The 21,925-nt window shown below is 41.8% G+C and overlaps 1 protein-coding gene across 1 annotated transcript in view; it reads right to left on the bottom strand.

Moving 5' to 3' along the window:
* TLN2 (talin 2) overlaps window positions 1-21,925 on the bottom strand; it is a 282,919-nt gene that overhangs the window by 256,788 nt on the left and 4,206 nt on the right. The window contains exon 2 of the mRNA XM_019650777.1: window positions 2,538-2,608. The gene's annotated coding sequence lies outside the window, so the exon portion shown is untranslated. The remainder of the gene's footprint in view (window positions 1-2,537; window positions 2,609-21,925) is intronic.

Raw genomic sequence — 21,925 nt, 5'->3', positions numbered from 1 at the left:
AGGCCCACAACCCTTTAAAGCATCATGTTTAAAGCAAATTCTTAATTGCTCATCCCTACAAGATTTCACCCAGGATAGCCTGGTCTTCTGAAAGGCTCACAACATGATTGATTGATTACGTTGTTCATTCAGCAAATTTTATTCAGACTTGGACTGGCCCAGATCCCTTAAAGCAATTCTCCTTCCTCTGGTTTATTTCAAAATAAAAGCTCCTGCTAGCATTTATTCATGACTTTAGACACTTTCAGAAATGTCAAGATTTCAGGTAATCTCTCATATTTCTATATTCTAAAGACAGGTGTTTCTGTTGTTGTCATTGTTTGATATAGCTTCTCCCTTAAAAAAAAAAAAGGCAATGAAACAAATATCTCTGGGGTGGAAACCCAACTGGAGCGTATAAATGAGGCATTAAATCCAAGTTGCTTGACAGAGGGAACACAACCAGGTAAGTCTGCCAAATTTTGTTTGAGTTTCCCAGAAAATAGACACGTTAAAACAAACAAAAGCCAGAAATCACCAAGGGAGGAATTCTAAAGCACTGAACCACCATGGTCTAATCAATGTAGACCAGAGTCTGTTGTCAAAGAACTTCCAGATGCAGCTGGGATTATACAGGCGTTTTGGAATAGGAGGTATTACTGTTCCTTCCTCACATCCTTTTACTGTCCTAATAATTCAACCCATTATTGCCTCTGTCCTCCACCCACCCTGCACCTCGCACACATCCCCACCCCCCAAGGAGAAATAAATGGCACGTCTAGCTTTCTGTTCTGCACAGGCCCACAGCCTAGGAATCCACCTGGCAGGCTCCTTTTAGATCTGAAAACTCGTGAAAGGCCTATATCTGATGTGTTTCCTGTCCAGTGAGCCCGGGCCCTTCAGACAGACCAGACCACCCTGCCTTCTGCAGGGCCTTAAAGTATTGGGTTATTGGAAAAGTCATGATGTATTTTTTCTATGTATTTTTCGTTGCAAAAATGCGTCATGACTTTTCCCACAACCGAATCAACATCCATGCCAGGAAGCCCGGACATCCCAGAGCAGACAGCGCCTTTACTCCTCCTGACCCGTGTGCGTCTGATCCCACTGTCCTCAGCTCGGAGCTCTTGGCTGGGCCCTAGGCCCGTACATCCCAGCTTTGCGCTCTTTTGCACTTGGTCTTTGCACCGGCCTCCCTGGAGTTAGACATTCAGCCTGCCTCATCCCTAACTCTCAATGTCCCCACACCACAGGTAGACACATTCCCAGAAGCTGCCTACAATGGTGGGAAGGGGAACTTTTGTATACTTTTATCGGACAGCTTAAACACTGTCAAGGTGCATTTTTACGTTGACTGCAAGGTGGCTCACAGCTAAATTTAACTCGTACATGAATGAGCCATCTTTATTTGGGTTTCTCAACAGAACAATCCCTTGTCTTCTGTTTGACCTCTGACCTCTCTTAGTTCCAGCATACTAGTTGTCACAGCATTTTCTGGAAATTGCCACTATACAACTAGAGTACATTTCTTTTCTGCTTCAGAGGAATGATGCAGTTTTAGAGGCAGAAGAGCCCCGAGCGGTCATCCACCCACCCCCTTATCTCCCAAATGCCAGTGCACAAGCCTGTGCTGGCTCGTTCATGGCTAGCGCTCACTGGTCAGCAGAGAAACGAGAAAGAGGTGGGAAATGAAGAGCGTTTTCATAATGCTAAATATATACAATCTAAAGACAAATTTATGACATCCTATTTTTTAATATTAAAATATTTCTTCTCTCATAAAATGATGTTAGTAGATGGAAGTTATTTTTTAAAAATAAACCTTTAATTATGGAAAAGTCTAAACACAAAAGAGAACAGCATAAAATATACAGTGAACCTTCATGCATGCATCCAGCTTTAACAATTATCGACTATGTTTACCTAGAGCCTCCAAACTATAGTAAAAATTGGTCCTGAAATTTACAGTTTTCCTATTCACAAATTCTAAAAGTGTGGGAACAAGGATGGGCCACCCTCGACATTTTACAGTAAGAACGTGGAAACGAGCGGAGATTAACTAACCCTTCCCCAGTTGAGACCATGCCGATGCACACAGGACAACCAAAGGGGAAAACCGATCATCTATAACCCAAGTTTACTTTTTCTCATGCTAGATCAATTGTGTGCTATTCCCTGGAGAGCTCCAGGAACCACCAAGCAGTTCTACTGCCAAGACTATGGGAAATTTATACATGAATTCCTTACCCAGCACTTAAAAAACCAAAAGGGTTTATGAAGCCAACATATGTGAATGAATGAGAATTCATGCAATATAGTAAAAAACCAGCTACTCACCCCCTCGTTTAGGCCCCACGATCACTTCACCAAACTACCAGGTAGAATATCAAACTGAAACGGAAGTAATAAGACCACGCAGGCACACTGCTGTCTCACAGAACCATGGTGAAAAATCAAACAACAGAATAAGCAACAACGTTTTAACGCTTTTTAAAACTTTACCAATGCAGGGGGGTGGCCAATTGATAAGAATGAAGTATCTTCTTCGGAAGACTCACCTAAATTCTGTTTATGTAGAGTCGATTTCCCTGATAATATCCTGAAGCATCTGAGAAGCCTTCAGCACTACCTAAAATAATAAAAATCATCAGAATCAAGTAATGTTATACACGTCAGTTTTCTGTAAGAAAAAAAAAAAAACACCCCTCAATCCATACATTTGGTCATTTCCCCCACACTAAGCATGAAAGGAAATAACTCAGGAAACAATGAATTTCCGTTGTAACACATGGGCTGGGAATTTTCTTTACCAACAGGGAATTGAGGTCCCAAGACACTTATTTCGAAGACCAAAATTATGTTACTGTTGGCAAAGAGGCAAAACACATGATTTTCTGCCCTGTGGTAGGAATGCTTAATGGCTTTGGATTTAAACAAAGACCAAACATATACATCTCCCACTCTGCCCCCACCAATGCTTAAAACACAAATCTCAGGCTCTGCAAATTAGATTACATGAGCTCTTCTTGTCTTGTTCACCTTTTTTCCTACTTAGTTTCTTTAACACATCTATGAAGCAGTCCCTTCTTGCTTCAACTGCTCTCTCACTTCATTCCCAGTTCTCTGAGGCATTGAGAACTGACCATTTTACAGTTCACTCCATGAAAACCCAATTGAAGCAGAGAAGCACCATAATCAATTGTAGAAATCAACAAATCGAGCCAGCCACAGCTAACAAACAGAAGTCTGAGTGAGAACATACATACATATGAATCAGTGACACAGAATAAACATCCAGATAGAGAACCAAGTATCCCTCTGAAGCAGACCAAGCACATGTAATCAGATCTGGGTAGGTATGTGAGATGCTTAATAAATGGTGTTGGCTTGCTATTTAGGAGTAGGGAAAATCTAAATCTCTTTCTACTTATGAAAAAATAAAGTAAAAATAGACTCAAAATGATTTCTAAAAGAACATACAGATGAATAGTTTTATAATATAGGGGTAGGAAAGGCTTTTTAAACATGACATCAAGACACCAAAATCTGAAACTATAAAGAATTGCGACATTTAGCTAGCTACATTATTTAAAATCTCAAATGTATAAATGGCAAAAACAAATAAAAATTAAAAAAAAACAAATACCAATATTTTGGTCAAAGGATAAAATGAGAAATTAGGTAAACTATTTATACATGAAACTTATAAAAGGTTCTTATCTTATTATACACAAATGTTTTAAAAGCCAATAAGGAAATTAACACTCCCCTCAAAATGGACAGATCAAATTAATAAACTTTCCATAAGAGAAGAAATAGCAATAAACACATGAAAAGATACTCAACTATACTAATAATGAAAACATACAACTTAGGAAAATCAAGATCTTATTTTGCACCTGTCAAATTGACATCTTTACCAAAGACGGACAATAGCAAATGTTACGGCTATATCTCATGATGTGGCCACTTAAGCAATTATGTCAGCATGTAAAATGGCATACCCTTTGATCCGGCAATCCTAATCCTAAGAAGTTATTCAAAGTAGATAATTGTGCAAGCAGGAAGTTGGATATACACAGCATTGTTTATAATTAGGAGGAAAAAATAGTATATGCCCTAACACAAATAGGAGACATGTTAAATAAACTACATAAAACTGAAAATAATGGAAGTTTATATTTATTGATATAAAAAGATATCCAGGACAACTCCCGAGTGAATAAAACAGAAACACCATGAATAGTTGATTCCATGTGTACATGTTCCTGGATGTCCTAAGAAAGGTCTAGAAGGATGTTTATCAAAATACTTATGATTACCCTAGGCTATCAGAATTTTAGAGAATTTTTACTTTGCTTATACTGTTAGAATTTCACATAATGAGCATGAATTATGGTCCAACGAATACAATGGAGCTATTTTAAAATCTCATGCTCAAGTGTAAAGTGATACACTGCATAGGTTTCTACTTTCCTTTCTGCCAGCTTTTCTTTCTTAGTGAGGTTTGTCTCACACATGTGCTTGTAGTGACACCGACCGATAAGAGAGTCCCTTTCCTCATGTCTGTGTCCTGTTCATTTCCCAGGGCCACTTCACCCTCGCCTTTCTGTTCCTAAGACACACCTGTATCCTTCGTATCCTTCTTTTTACGTCAGCCAGCCCAAGTGAATTTACTTGTGACCAAAGGAGTCCCACTAATACAGCGCTTTTTTATTTTCCACCTTCTCAATCATTCCATCCCATTGGAAAGCAGAACAATATATCCTGTAATCATATTAATGAAGATTTACAACGTTATATAGTTTATGAGCTACGGCTGAAGTAATTGAAGCAAGACGCTCAAAGCTAGTATAACAATGGCAAAAAAACTATTTCAAGAAACAGGTAGATTCATTCCTGACTAATAAAAGAACTGATGCAAAGGCTATTTGAATAAGAATATAAACAAAGGGGACATACTTGTCCAGAGGGGCCATTTTTATGGTTAAAATATTCCCCATTATAATATTCTTAACCACTCCACATATTTATTTTGGGTTATATTTATATATGAAAAGCTTTTTCTTTTCTATTTGGACTATAAAATACAAAAATGTATTCCCATAATGGGCCCATTATATTCAATTTATCTCCAGCAAACAAATTTATTTTTCTCATTGCCCTATTTTTAAAGGTTCAGAAAGTTCCGTGTAATACATGAATCCTCATAATACCATAATTATAAACCTGGCTAAAAAGCCATAATCCCTTGTAGATGTACAAATCCCTCTATAGGTATGTTGGATGTAAAGTACAAATCTAGTTAATCCCCCTTTATCTCCTGGAGGCTCCTTCTCTCCCCCCAAATTTCCCTCGGTGGTAGACATCGGACAAGAGCCACTATCCAATTTCAGAGTGAAGCAATCCTAGGACTTAACTAAGTATCTCTGTCTCCAGGGCACAACTCAGACTAACACACAGGCCACCCACTGCCAAACACTGTCCTCTGTTCTGACCCCTCCGCAGTGCAAGGAAATCTCTCTAACAGACGGGAAGCCAGGAGCCAGGCAAGTCCATATTTGAGGCTGAGACGTATTAGTATTTAAAAGACCAAACATTGCATTGAGGGGAGGCAACAACACAGCATCTCTAAGTAAAGTGATTGATCCTGGTTCTGTCACTTACTACTCCTTTGGCCTCAGGGTGTCTCAACCTGTCTGTACCTCAGTTTCCTCCTCTGTAATAATGCCCAGCAAAAGGGCTGTCGAGCAATCAGCAATGCTCAATAGTCAAGCACGGTCTTGCTTGAGCCCAGCTCAGTGTGAGCAGTGATGGGAACAGACCACTGGTTGTTGCCTGATCATAACAAGGTCCCTAGAGAACCTTGGGACAGGGCACGTCTCTATGGAGGACAGTTGCCTATTTAATAAAAATGGATAAAACACTTCCAATTAAATAGAAACTTCTTTTAAAGGTACTAAGAGTTTGTTATTTAAAGGTCTCTTGCCTTAAATCAAAGCAACCTTCTTCAGATCATCATAGCGTGAATCATCTGGCCACTCTCAGGGTTATGCCTTTTCTGAAGCATTTCCAAAGTCACAGGTAAATGTGACCAAGAAACACCAAAAGCTACCAGCTCAAATCTGTCACCAACAGCAGGACATTAGGGCAGGACGTAACTACTTTCGCATCCTGGCCACTTCCTACTCGCAGGGAGAAGCTTAAACACACTTCTCCGAGTCCCACATCTCTCACCACCAGAACAGGGATGGTGTTATATTTAACTATTTCAGATGTGGAAATGAGAGAGTACAAGTAAAGTTCTTAAACATGGTGCCTGGAGCTCAGTAAGTATTCAGACAATGGGACATCTGCTATCAACTGTCATCTAACCAGCATTAAAGAAACAAAATATATATTATATAATTCATTAAGACCATACAAGCACTTTTTTTACTGAGGGTTTCATGGACTCTTGTTTTCCTACCTTTCATTTGGTATAATCCCCTCAGGAATGTAGGGCCAAGTTAAAGGGGATGTGAGGGGGTTCAAACTGTGAAGGACCTATGTGATGCACGGGGCTGAAATCTCACTAGCTAGTACAGAGCCCAAGCAATCAAGAGCACATTTGTCCTTCTTTATAGCTGAGTAATACTCCATTGTATAAATGTACCACAGTTTCTTAATCCAGTTGTCTACCAATGGGCATGTTGGCTGTTTCCAAGTCTTGGCTATTGTAAATAGCGCTGCAATAAACATAGGGGTGCATATATTTTTTCAAACTAGTGTCTTGGGTTTCTCTGGATAGATACCTAAGAGTGGAATTGCTGGGTCATAAAGTACCATTTGCAACGATATGGATAGACCTAGAGAAAATTATGCTAAGCAAAATAAGTCAGTCAGAGAAAGACAAATACCATATGATCTCACTTATATGTGGAATCTAAAGAACTGAATAAATAAGCAAAGTAAACCAAGTCTCAGAGATATAGAGGAAAAACTGATGGCTGCTGGATGGGAGGAGGGTGGGGATGAGGGAGAAGGGGACGGGATTAGACAGCATAAACAGGTAACTACAATATTGCCACAGGGATATGAAAGACAGTTCAGGGAATATAATCAATAATGTTGTAAATATTTTTTAGGGTGTCAGATGGTCACATGTCTTCTTAGGGAGACCACTTCATGGACAGTGTAGAGGCACTGTATACCTGAAGCTGACATTGAATAATATTGTATGTCAACTATAATTGAATATATATATATATATATATATATATATATATATATATATATATATAGTCACGGGATGTGGAGTAGAGTGTGGGGAGTGGAGTCAATGGAATTGTAGTAGATATGTAGGATATTAGATATGTGGAGGAGGCGGTGGATTGGGGGAGGGAGGTTGTCACTTTGTGAGGGGGTGAAAAGGATAACTACTGCATTGTTTTGTACACCTGAAACTAATTAAAAATTAAAATAAAAAAAAGAGCACGTTTGTCCTAAGATTTCTTCAAAAGGCAGGGAACCGTGTAACACCACACCCAAGCTTTGCCCTAACGCCATCTGCAGGAGCAGAAAAATCAGAAGATGGGCCCATGTGGGTACCATCTCAAGGGTTTTTGCTGCCCAAAGTTCACAAAAGTGCCATAGAAAAGACCAAGCAAAGCAGAAAAAGGCACTCAATTTAGCTGAAGATAGTCCAGTGTACTGCCCTTAGCTTGAAGTTATCACTAACGTTTGACACATTTATTACTAATTGCTCAAAATCACAAAACCCAAGAAAGAAAGAAATAAACCAGCTAGTTCTGCAGCGGCCCTAAAATAGAGATGGAAAGAGCCAAAGAGAGAAAAAGAGGGGACATTTTGAAAACAAAATTCTCCCAACTTCCTCCAACTTCTACCACTTGCCAAGGATTTGTTGTATTTCTTTTCCCTGAAAACTTGAGGACTTTTTCATTGAAAGGACAGCTGAACAATGACAGTCTAGCTCACCCAGGTCAGAAGATATCTGACTCCGAGGGGAAATGTCCAATTCTCTTTTCATGGCTCCCCCTTCCTGACTTTCCAACTCAAGGCTGGATGCTAGGGACTGGGGTCCACGGCAGCTCAACAAAGCAGGAGCTTGAAGTACTAATGCCCACGGCATTCAGAGATGCGAAATAATATGCCACCTTGCCCTTTGCAGGACAAAGAGAGAAGCTCCCGAAATCCCTTTGTATTGCTCTAAAGGCAGCATTCCAGCAAACTAGGAAGTAAGAGATATTACATGCAAAAAAAAACCAAACACAACAAAACTCTCAGTAGAAATGTGGGAAATGCTGGTTTAAACAAAATTAAGAAGTTTCTTGAATGCAGAATATTTTAGACACTTTAGTATGCTAACATTGATATGAATACATGGCTCCGCCTTACTTATACACAGATTCCTTTACTTCTGCAGTCTAGTCTTGGGACAAGTGCCCCACACAACACGTTGGAAACTGTTATAGTTAGTTCTTCTATGCAAATGATTATTGAAGGCTCACTTTGCCTTACTACACTCACAATCACATGACTAAGCACATGGCCCCTAAAAGGTCCTTAACAGTGCAACCAATATTGATACAAAGTAGTGTGAAACACTGTTTACTATGAGGGCAAGGGAAGTGCTATAATCATACCTCTTTACACAACTGGAAAAAAGAGATGCCATTAATTCTTCATTGTCTTATAACTCAGTTTGCCTTCTTTCAAAATTTTAAACACACAATAAAACTCAGTAATGAGGGTAACTAGAATTTAAACTTCATGAGAACAGGGACTCTACTTAGTACAGGACTATATCCTCAGCCCTTGAACTATGCAAAGATACTCCATAAATACTTGACTATGTGAATAGAGGAATAATTAAGCTTCATAAGTGTATCATTAGCTCATTATTTTATGAACTGGCCAAAAATATACATTCTATAGTTTTATATTTTAAGTTGACTTCAGAATGCTCACTCTAAAATAATTCTTATTTCTCTCTTTTCTCAAAAAGTTTTATTTTTTTCCTGTTTCACTCCCACCATAATCTCTCATCCGTTGCAATGACCCCTGCTGTACACACGCACATACACACACACATTTTTCCTTATGACTTCTGGGTTAGAAGGAACTTTCTGTCTCCAGACCAAGTACTATATTCAGTACATTATTACAGCCAATTATTTTCAATAAAAGCCAAATTAACTAGCATTCAAAAGACTAGGAATTTAAATTAATCAGAGCTATGCAGAGATTCTCCTTTGGGAGAAGGAAAAAGAAGAACACATTCATCTTCTAGAAGGCAACTATACACAAATAAGCTCTTATCACCAATTTGCTGAAAAAAAGCAACTGCGCATGGAATACAGATATCAAGGAATATCCTAAACCATTATTTCAATGTTCTGAACATAATGTTTAAAATAACCCTGAGATGTTGCAACATCTTCAAGTGAACAAATTTAAAAAATGTTTTTGCTAAATTCAATTCATTATGACAAAATCTGATAATACATTTTAGAAAAATGTGTAACTGTGTGTGTGTGTGTGTCTGTGTTTAAGGGGAAAGGGATGAAAAGAGCAAAGAAATACTGTGCAATTTCACCATGGTCATTTAGAAAATTCAATGAAACAGACCCTTCCCCACACCCATGCCTCCTACAAAGCAGTGAGTGGGCAGGGTGTTCCTATTTGCAGTTCCCTGCTTTTATTGGGCTCTATTCCCATCTATTGCAGCACTTCTGCCCAGTCCCACCTGTGTGGCAGCTCCCTCCACCACTACCGTAAACAGGCTAGGACAGTCATCTGAGTTGTATCCTGAGCTCCCAGGCCACAGGGATCTCCAGAAACTGCTTCTTTACCTCCCACCTCCCCTGTCCTAGAAGCCTGTGCTCTAGCACCACAGTCAGCGCTCCTCCTTGAACCCTGCACCCTCTGAGCTGCTTTCCCTGCGGTGCCCTTTGACCTCCACACCTAAAATGCCCTCCCCACACCCCTACTCGGTTGGCTGCCCATCAAGTTCCACCGACTCCGGGGAGGCTTCACTGACATTTTTATTTCTTCATGTACCATAGTATGTTGAAACAATCTATTTGTCTACAGAGTCAGACAATTAAGTTCACAAACTCATCCTAGAAAAAGTGCTACATACCTCATTGCTGACTATCACTACAGTCACCTTCAAAGTACTCCCCTTGGGAAGCTATGCGCTGACACCAGTGCCTACTCCACCCTTCAAAGCAATTTTGAACTCTTTTTCTGGAATGGTCATCAGAGCTGTCTTATTACCCTTGATGTCTTGAATGTCATCAAAATGTCTTCCTTTCAATATTTCCTTTAACTTCGGGTAAAGAAAGAAGTCACTGGGGGCCAGATCAGGTGAGTAGGGAGGGTGTTCCAATACAGTTATTTGTTTACTGGCTAAAAACTCTGTCACAGACAGTGCCGTGTGAGCTGGTGCATTGTCGTGATGCAAGAGCCATGAATTGTTGGTGAAAAGTTCAGGTCGTCTAACTTTTTCATGCAGCCTTTTCAGCACTTCCAAATAGTAAACTTACTGTTTGTCCAGCTGGTACAAATTCATAATGAATAATCCCTCTGATAAAAAAGGTTAGCAACATCATTGCAACGAGTTCGTGAACTTAATTGTCGGACCGCACATCTTCCCCACTAGACTGTGAACTCCTAGAGGGCAGGAATTGTGGTTTCCCCCATGGTTCTAGCCTAAGCTCAGATCACAGTACCTAGTGCATATTAATTGCTCAAAAAAATGAAGAATTAATAAATAGATCTTGTATGTTTAATAACTCTAAGACACTGGGATGGAAGTAGAGAGTTTCGAGAGACTGCGCATAGCAGGGTAAAAATGGGTGTGTCTGTGCATGTGTGTATGTGTATGTGTGGTGTGTGTGTGTGTGTGTGTGTGTTTGTGTGTGGTGTGTGTGTGAGGTGTGTCTGTGTGTGTGTATGTGGTGTGTGTGTCTGTGTGCGGTGGTATGTGTGTGTACATGCATACATGTACTAAAGAGAAGGGGCTGCCTCATTCTATGGTCATCCTCCCCGGTATGTAAAGGTCAAGGTCTCAGCTACAGCTTCCCTTTTCCTTTCTCGGTCCCAGGAATTGACTGACTACACACTCTTCTGCCACAACCCTTGAGTCTTTGAATAAGCTCTGTCCTGTTTGGCCTGCTGTCAATCAGGGAAATACACCAAATCATATTTCATGCCTTCTTTCCCATCCCAAAAGCAAACAAAGGCTTTATAAAGTATAATGATTAGAGAATGGGACAAAAAGACTCCCTTGATAAGCTGTTCCCCCATCCCTATCCCCTAAAGTACATCTGTCTGTTATTCACTCATTCAGTGCTACTTGGACCCTGTAGGAGAGCCCAAAGTCACACAGAGTACTGACAGTGCAACCTGATGTCACACAAATAAGCAAGTGTTTGTCATTACCTACCTGAGCATTTCTTTTGGGAAGGTGAGGTAAGAGGCTGCAGTAAAGAGAGCAAGGATGTACATTCATACAGTGGAATATCATTCTAATGTAAAAAGAAATGAGCTATCAAGCCATGAAAAGACATGAAGGAAGCTTAAATGCATATTACTAAGTGAAAGGACCCAACCTGAAAAGGCTACATACTCTGATTCCAACCATACGGCATTCTGGAAAAGGCAAAACTATAGAGACAGTTATAAGATCAGCAGTTGCCAGAGGTTAGGGAGAAGGGATAAACAGGATGAGCGTAGAGGGTTTTAAGGGCAGTGAAACTACTCTGTATGACACTAAAATGGTGGATACATTTGTCCAAGCATATAGAATGTACAGCACCATCAGTGACCCTTAATGTAAACTACGGACTTTGGGTGATCATGATGTGTCAGTGTAGGTTCATCAACTGCAACAAATGTACCACTCAGGTGCAGGATGCTAACAGTGGGGGAGGCTGTGCGTGTGTTAGAGAATGGATCTATGAGAACTGGCTGGACATTCTGTCCAATTTCGTTGTGAATCTAAAACTTCTCTAAAAAAGAAAGTCTATGAAAATGAAAATATTTTAATTAAAAAAAAAAGACACACACAAGCAAGAAGAGAAGGGTGAGGCGCAATGCTGTAGGTGCCTCCAAAACTCCCACAGGAGCCCACTCCATGGCAGGACAGATCCTGGGGAGAGGCTTCCAGTGACCTTGGGCGTGGCCCCCGGAAGCAGTGATGGAGGATACGGGGTCCTCCCGGCCAGCTGGACATCACCGGCCCATATCAGAGTAGTCAGGTGGAACAGGGGCTGCCCACAGAGCTCCAACCTGCTAGAACTGACCCTGGGAAGTGGTATCACTTTTATTCTTGCTGCCACCTCAACCTTGAATTTGAAGGCTACGCCTCCACACTAGTCCCTGGAGAACGGCTTCTACAGTAAAACAATCCAGTTGAAGAACATGAGGAAGAAACAATAGGATAGCCTCAAATGGCAAACCATCTGGTTTTCCTAACCAGTGGAAAACGCATCAAGTGTAATGGAATATCTGAGGGCTGCATCCAGGAGAAGGAGTGGACATCCCATTCGTGAGATGCTAACCTGCTGTGAAGATGCACAACGGCTCATTCCTCCAGCCCTCAAAGCCTGGTTGCCTGGGTGCTGTGAGCCAACATACAACCATATAATAGTGATGGGAACAAAACATCAAGGAGCACCATAAAATTTTATCAGCCTCTGGGAAACCGAAAATAGATATCACGAACAAGAACTTTGGTCATTTGGGAAGATGGTTTGGCTAATCAAGAACAAATTAGCTGCTCAGGTATACATAACATGGCAATCAGGGACTTATTTTTTATAAATAGGAACCTGTCATCACTTGACTCTGATTAGCAGCTATTGTATCCCCCCTCAGCGTTCACATTTCAAAAGCGAGTTTGCTGCCCTAGTATCTCTTACTATGTACCATCTGGGCTTCATAAATTGCCACCTGATATACTTTCCAAAAGGCTAATTCCCTTTTCTCTCTCCTCATTCAGCCAAAGGTTGTAGTATATTTTATTCAAAACCAAAACACCCCCACAAACAGTTATTTTGTCATTGAAACTTCCTCTGCCTTGTAAAACTTTCCAAAATTAATTCTTCTTAGCCATACGTTTCCTTCTTCCTGTCCCTGCTCTGCATTCCAAGTTCCCCCTTTTCCAAGCAGCCTTCCTTCCGTGTGGTTCCCCCTACTTTTGACAGTCTCTGAATTTTCCTGGCTCTTGTAGATTTCTCTGCAGAACTTGCTGATTCATCATATTATGTTGTACTCCTTCTAATACCGGATCCGCAGGGTTCTAAGACAACAACAGATAAGGTGTACTCAAGTGCCCAGCACAGAGCCTGTTGCTGGGTCGCCCAAGGCCAATAGTATCCTGGTGCCCTTACACTCCTGCTGAGTGAACACGGGCAATGGTGGGGTCCTCTGGGCCTCACTTCACTCCACAAAGGACATAGAGGACACCTCCCGAACAGGCTGACGCAGGACCACATGAGCGTAAGGCCTGGGGTAAAACATGCTGCAATAAATACCAACTTTTTTCTCCTCCCCATGGGGGACCTTTTGGCTCTCTAGAATAAAACCTCTGTGAGAGCCACATCAGGACTCACACCTTTCCTGTGTTCCTTCAAGGCATTTTCACAGTACGGAATACCGAAGAGATGGTTTTAAAATCCTGTTTTCAAGTTAATGGCCAAGTTGTCTCCAGGTGATGGGGTTTCAGAACTTTTCTTTACAACTTCACGCACCATATAAATACATAAAACTTTCTATTAAAAAGCTCAAATATATAAAAAAATATAGATCATAATGAACCCTGAAGTACTTATTCAGCTCCAACAATTATCAACTCATACCCAGTCTGATTTCATCCAGACCTCCCTCTGTCTTCCTCCCCAGCCCTCACTAGAGATTATTTTGAAGCAAATAACCAGGTATCATACTATTTCAATGCTTTATAAAGCTAGTATTTTTAATCGGAAAATGCATAATAAAGCTGTTTTCACTTAGAAAAAATTCTAAGCTTATCAAAAGAAGTTACAGTCACTCCTTCCCTCTTCCCCGTGGCACACGGCAGGACACAGGTGACCCAAGACTGGCTCAGCGGGCCTGAGCTGTGATTCCTGGCAGCACAGGAGCTGGCTGGGTGACTGTGTGCAGGACGATGGCCACCCCCACCCCGCCTCAGGCTTCTGCTTCCAAGGAGGAAACCAGGACCTGAGGGCTCTAATGCTCCTCTAAAGCTGGTCTGCTTGGGCACAACTAGAACGTCCTACTTCCACTATAGGTTTCTCTGTCACTCCCAGCACTAGCTTTGCTACCCAGAGTAACTTAGCCTCTACTTGCTCTTTGTCAAAAACAGAATGAAAAACTATATATTCAAATAGCAAAGTGTTCTCCAGGAACAAGTTTCCTGGAGAACCCTTGTATTAAAAAGAAAAACATCATTCCACCTCTGCAGTTGGCCAGAGGCCTTTGAGGAGGGAATGATTCCCCACAGGGTCCAGTGCTGTCCCCGCTGAGGTACCCATGACATCATTTAAAATTACTTTGGACCACTGCCCTCCCACCCCCGATATCATGCTTATCTATTACAATTCCATTGAATCCGTTCCCGCACTCTACTCCATGTCCCGAGGTTATATGTATATATAATTATAGTTGACATACAAACAATAAAAAAATAAAAAATAAAAAAATAAAATAAAATTACTTTGGACCAAATCATAATTTAAATGGAAAACTACTCAACTAATTGTGCAAACTATCTACCTCACTGTAGACTCTGATTCTCTATATCTATATTGCCCAATATTATGACTACTAGCCACGTGTGACTAGTGAGCACTTGAAATGTGGCTAAATCGAATCAAGATGCACAAGCATCAAGTCCCCAAATTTCAAAGACTTCATACAAAAGTGTAAAACACCTTGTTAAAAATTTTTTAACATTTTGGGTGTACTGGGTGAAATAAAATATGTTAAAATTAATTTCACCTTTTTTTACATGTGGCTGTTCGAGAACTTAGAATTATACGTGTCCCGTATTACATTTCTAGCATAGTGCTTCTCTAATCCCTTTTCACAAAAGCATAAATGTGTTTCATGTCAACCCACCATAACTAGTGTCATTTGAGCACAACCCTGAAGCTAAAATTAATTCACTTGGACTTCTTTTTTTAATTATTTTGTATACTTCCCCTCGTGGTTCCTGCCAATTCCATTAAGATTGAAATATTTGATTTAAGTGTTCCAGTACTACAATCACAGCTACCTTGAGCATAAAACATCACGTAATCACCAGATAGACCCCTTCAGACTAAGAGTCAAAACATTTCACTGCTGTGCTATTTAAAAAGCCATTCCCAATTCATATTTTTTTAATCTCACAATCAGAATATGATAACATTTCTTCTGGCCGTTACGACCTTAGGTATTAGAATTTCACTCTATGCAGCTGAGAAAATATTCAAATCCACATCTCTGCTACAAGACAAGGGAGGGCTGGGCATTCTATATAAACCGGAAGAGCCATTCACTGGTCCTCTGTTGGTTTCCCATGGATGAAATAGTGAATGTCTGATAAACTAAGGATTAAACTCTGATTTTTTTTTTCAAGGAAAGTCAAACAACCTTAAACCTGACCTCTGAATGTCAGTGGACTTCAGGGTGCTTCCCAGCTGTGTTTTCCTAATGATCAGGAGGCATAAGAATAAGGGGAATAATTTGGTTTAAAAAAAAAAAGTTACTCTATGGAAATTGATGAACTAAGTAAAACCTCCATTATCTGGCCCATTGCTACACAAACGGTGCTCTGCCCCACAACCAGGTTATGACTGGTCTACAGCAACACGAGTACAGAGATTGCATGTACAGTAAACATGTGAAAATTTTTATAGCAATGTGACAAAGTTATTTTGCTGATTAAGTTAAATTAAAAAGTTCTATTTTGCATGTTTTTTTCATTTTTAATGAATTTTACGTTATTTCATTTTTATTGAATTTCACAAAAGTATGTTAACCCAAAACAGATTAGAAATCAACTAACTAGTCCTTCTTTTAAGAAACACTACTCTAGACCAACTAATCAGAATTCTCAATTTCCTGGTGATCTCACTCCATAGGCGCAGGGGTTGGGGCAGAGGGTAACAAAAGGGGAAAGGAAACTGTCTCTACAGTTTTAGAAAAGAAACAAAGAACCACTTAGGAGAGGGTGAGTAAAACAACTATTTCCATGACATAGCTAAGGTTAGAAACTATAACACTAACATTTTTACATCTACAACTACAATGCCATATTTTTTCACTTATAAAACACCATGGATTATAAACCATATTGTGATATAATACAGTGTTGATGGGTCCTGATTTCAGAAATATTCAAATATATACAAACTAAAGTTCATCTGTGGAATGATTACACCTCAACTAAACAAAAATGTCAAGTGTTCATTACACACATAAACACACACACACCCACCACCCCCCACACACACACACACACTAAATAATTGTGTTTTTTAAAAAGCCTTCCACCAAGTTGAGGTTAAAAGCTAAAACTTTCTAGGTAAGGAACCCATCAGTAAACACCAACCATGAACAAAATGTTCCGGGGACAGAAAAATGAAGAGGCAGCCCCTGCAGAATCCACCGTTGAGGTGGGAAGACAGATGGTATCCAAAATAATCAAGTTGAGCAGGTTAAGGGTCAAATGCCCCACATGGCAGTCACTTCAGTTACATTATCCTCAAAACTCCATTCTTAACCCAAAGCCAACCAATGGAGGGACTCCTAAGACAGCTATGTCCTTCCTGGTGCCCTTGACCCTTGACCAAAGGGTAAGAGCCTGGGTGAGAGCTAGGTAGCTGCACACACCCCCCACCCCACCCGCCACCCAGCTTCCAGCAGTAGCCAGCCAGTCCGGAGCCTGGGCAGCTACTTCCCCTCTAAGCCTCAGTGTTCTCATCTGTAAAAAGGTCAAAGAGCAGATGAGGGGGTGCAAACGGGGGTGCAATCAGCCTGAACAGAAAAGGCGAAAGGGGGGCACAATTACTGGGGAAACCACAGCTGCTCAGAGATGATTATGAAAAGGCAAGGCCTTAACAGTGAGCCAAAGGTCAATTCAGGGGTTGGGTTAATGGGTTCACCAGCAGGGGCGCAGCAGCTGCCCCCTGTGAAGAGTGAGCCTGGGGAATGGGAAGCACCTGGTCAGGGCGTCAGCCCCTTGGTGAAGTCAGACTTTGGCCAGGAGACAGCACACAGCTGGGGAGGAGCCACTGGGACAAGCCAGGGAGGGGTGTGGCCGGACGAAGTGATGGACACGCAGGGAGGGCAATTACAGGGTGGCAGCGGAGACTCAGGTGCCCACAGAGCCCTCCTCTAGACCGAGGGACCCTAGGAGTGTGGAAGAGGGTCCCTTCCCAGGGAGGCTGGCCTGGGTGATGGAGACTAAGGAAAGGTGGGGCCATGAGAGTAGCCCGGAATGGAAGGGTTGGGAAACAGTAGTCTAGGACCAGTTTTGTCACTGATAAAATGCTTAGCTATTAGGTGTTCCATGTTCATGTACTTCCAGATGTCTGGCTGCTACCACACACCCTGGCACAGAGAAGGTTGGCAGAGAGTAGACTATCAAGGCTTTGTTTAAGGGGGGAAACAAAAGGCTGACAGCAGCCCACCTAAGACAGGTATGTGAGGAGGAGCTGCCAGGTAATTCAAGTCACTGGCCAGCTGAATAGTTCCCTTCAAAAAACGACTGTCTCTTAATAAGCCAGAGCACCTGGAAGGAAGGGCAAAACTTACAGTGTTAGGAGAAAAGCAGGTACCTATTCCATCCCTACCTGGCGCCAGGCACTAGGTGCAGCAGTTCTACATATCAACATGTGAGACACACAGAGGATGAAAGATGGTCCCGGGCATCTGCCCTGCCCTTGAGCATTGGGAAGAAAGAAGAGTTTGCAGCAGAGGTAGAGACCTAAGAGACACATCAGCTGAATGCAGCGGATATTTAGTATTAAGGCATTTTTGGGTGTGATTTATTTTCAGGGACAATAATTACATTTATAAAAGAGCCCCCGTCTTTTAGAGTTGCATACTGAAAAACATACCAATGAAAGGTGATAGTGAGGATTTATTTCAAAAGAAGTAAAGAAGGGGTTCTTGCTGAAACCAAATGGGTCATTAATAATCACTGAAGCTGGGTGATGAGGTACATGGGTGCTCATACTGTTGTTTCTACTTCTGCAGATGTTTGCCATTTCCCATTAAAAACTAAAACCAAACATAGGAGGCAACACATGAAGATAATATACAATGCTTTTAACCTAAATGTTAGTATGATGACATTACTGCAACAAACTCAAAACTCTGAAACTATTTAAATATGAAAATGCTTAAAGCTTTAAAAGGCAGACTGACAGTTTTGTAGATAAGAGATAAGAGTCTTGAGTTTTCTAAAACAGCAAGACTAGCAGGCTATAGGTGTGTGTAGTCATGCTTGAGAAGACCCAGGAACTGCATCTGCCTAAAAAGCATGTCATCTTGACATCAAAGGTCAGCACCTTCCCTCTGATGACATGAAGCAAGTTTGACTGATTCACCGGCATGATCGCCAATAGGCTCCTGTCATGCTTTGCTGCCCCATTGAGGGATCAAGCAATAGAAAGGTTCCAGGTGTCAGGCTCATCTCCCGAACGCCCTCAGTGTGACTAGCATCCCCATTTTAAAAACAGGAATGGCAATAAGTCAGGGAAGGGGAATAGCTAACACCTGCTCTGAGAGTTAACAACCCATAATGTTGATTTATCACCAACCTCCCTCACGTCTGTGAGACCCACATTGTGAACACGTTGAGTACAGCTGAGTCGGAAGGTGACTCTCAAGGAGTAAGAGTCAAGGATAAGAGACCCCACCGCTGCCATTCCCATCACCAAACTCAGACCACTTTGGGGAGGATTTGCTTAAGCCAGTGATCTTCCGCCAGAGCTGATTCTGTCCCCAGGGGATATATGGCTTTGTTTGGAGACATGTTTGGTTGTCACAACTAGGGAGGGTTGCTACTGGCATCTGATGGTTAGAGGCCAAGGACGTAGCTTGACATCCCCCAATGTACAGGGCAGCCCCCACAACAAAAATTATCTGGTCCAAATGGCTAAAAGCCTATACAAGGCCTGGCTAAGTTAGTCCAACTAAGTGCTAAGGGGATATTCAGACTTGTTCAGAAATGGAGGGAGACAGAAAGGGAGGGCGGGGGACAGGGAGAGAGAGAGGGAGAATTGACACTGTCTTTTACAAGTCCATTATTTATATGTTTCTACCAATATTCTTTAACCAGAGGTGGCATTTGATGCCCTCTGGTGTGGCTCCTGTTTTGTCCACTCACCTAAGAGGCACCAGACACTTGAGAGACTATAACTTCCAACACTAATATTTGCTTTTTTTTCCCAATGGTCATGTTTACCCAAGATTATTTTGCTCTTAGTGAACTGGAAACCAACTGACTGTTGACACACTTGGAAGGAAGCCAGGGAATAGTCTGGCACCCTTTCCCGTGGGTGGCAAAGGGGGAATGTGGTCCAAGAAGACCAATCTCTAAAAAGCACGTAAGCTTTTGAATAGAAGCACTTTGAAAACAAGTTCATATCAACAGGGCAATCCTATTAACATGTTCAAAAGCACTGAGGAGTTTGGAGAGGAAGAGAGAGAAGGGCAGTGATGTGAGGAAAAGCACACAGAGTAGGAAGGTAGGAAGAAGGAAGAGAGAGAAAGTTATCATAAAAAAAAAAATTTTCAACAGGGCCTTGACCTGAAAAAGGCAGAAAGAAAAACAAACTCACAAGTAATTTTTGCTCCATCAGCTGTAGTTTTAACGCCAGGAGAGACTACCTCTAGTTTCGTTATTAACCCTGAAACATAACCCACAGCTGACCTCCACAATCACAAATAACAGCTTCTCATTTGAATTCTATTGTTACAGTCACATATGTGGAGTGTTTACATAATAATTCTGGTAACTGAAATTCAGCTGCACCCATTCCACACGATCACAACCTTTTTCTCATGTGCCACAGAGCTTTTGTTTTTCACTGCCATCCCCCTTAACCACAAAAATTCAACTGTAGCTATAATTGCTACCACCAAGTTCACCTGCTTACATAAGACGCATGATTTCTGCCTACAGACTCTACCAACCTCACTCCAAATGCTATCCCTTCAAGAAAGTCTGGGTACCAAGTGCGCCCGAAATGGCAGACTAATGTCCTGGCAATCCTGGGCACCAGATGCTTGGGCTACTGGCCTGCCGCTGGTGGGGACCTTTCTCAATCTCCCATCTTCTAGAAAGGAGCTGAGGCATTGGACTCAGCAGGTTAGGCCAGAGACGCTTACTCCACATGTCATGACTTCGGGGTACAAAGGGCAGGGTCAGAGCAGACCCCTTGGTCCTCCCATGAAAACACACACCTACTCTCTGGCATGTAGGGGTTGAATAGTGCTTCCCCCCCACCCCACCCCACACACAAAAGATATGCCCGCATCTTAATCCCTGAACCTGTGAATGTGACCTGAATTGGAAAAAATATCACTGCACATTTACATCTGGATATTGAGGATAGATTATATGCGTGAGCCCTAAATCCTGTGAGAAGTGTCCTTCTAAGAGCCAGGAGAGAACACTTCATGAACACAGAATTATGTTTGGAATGAAGAAGCCACAAGGCAAGGAATGCCTGCAGCCCCTGGAAGTTGGGAGAGGTCAGAAACGAGTCCCCCCCTAGAGCCTCCGGAGGGAGCATGGCTCTACAAACACCTTGATTTGGGGTGACAGAAACATTTCTGTTAGAAATGAAGGGTAGCAAACTATGCCACTTTGGTATGATTATTTTGAGCTGTAGGCAAGTGAAAAACAGGAAACACAGGGAAAGTCTTTCTCTGAAACCCCCTTATCCGCCTAAAAATAGATCCTCCAAAAGGAACTCAGTTGTATAAATCGCCTCCCTGGGAGTTTTAGCAACCAGGGAAGATGTGATCATCTCAGGAGAGGAGACGAGAAATCACCACCACACCCAGACAACCTTTTTCATAAACTATCATAGCTCCCGTTTCTTCTGCACAGGCCCATTCGTCTCTCCTAAAAATCACTCATTCTCCCTTAAGAGACCTACTTCCCCTCTCTTTTATTCCCCGTTAAAATGGTATTTAAGCCTAAATTCTAAAGCTACCCTGTTAGACTACTAGTTTTTGCTGGGCTATCTCCCATGTATACATGAGGTACACGATTTAATAAACTTGTTTTTCTCTTGTTGGTCTTTTATTACGGGGGTGGGGTGGTCTCAGCTAAGAACTCATACGGGTACAAGGAAAATTGTTTTTCCTCCCCAACATAAGCCACCCAGTTTGTGGTAATTTGGTACGACAGCCCTGGGAAACTACTACGTGGTCCTAATGCTGGGCCTGTCCAGCCTCAGCCTCTCAGAACAGCCAGGCCAGGATCAGCTGAGCATCCTCCAAGTGCTCCTTCCCACAGCCCCTGACGGCTCAGGAGGATGAGGCTGGGAGACACGTCTCCAGCCCTGAAAGAACAGGCCAACGATGTTTTCCCAAGGATTGGCTCTGGGGCATGGTCAAAAGAGAAAGTGTCTCTGTCTGCCCTAGGGCAGTGTGCCACCCAAAGAAACCACCTTTCCCAAATGGTTTTTAAAAAAATGACCCACCACCTTGTGGACCCTTTGATAAGTGGTTGTCATCATCAGCCACCCTTGCTGACATTTACTCAGCACTTCCCAGGGGCCACACTGTGCTTATTTATTTATTTATTTATTTATTTTTAAATATTTTTCTTTTATTGGAGAATTGGGGGATGGGAACAGCGCTGGGGAATTGGGGGAAGGGGAACAGACAAGTTGCTATCCTTTTGTTCTTCAGTCTAGTTGTGGAGGAC

This window comes from Hipposideros armiger, unplaced genomic scaffold (assembly GCF_001890085.2).
Source record: "Hipposideros armiger isolate ML-2016 unplaced genomic scaffold, ASM189008v1 scaffold_147, whole genome shotgun sequence".
Classification (NCBI taxonomy): Eukaryota; Metazoa; Chordata; class Mammalia; order Chiroptera; family Hipposideridae; genus Hipposideros; species Hipposideros armiger.
This window is presented reverse-complemented; position numbering and strand designations above follow the sequence as displayed.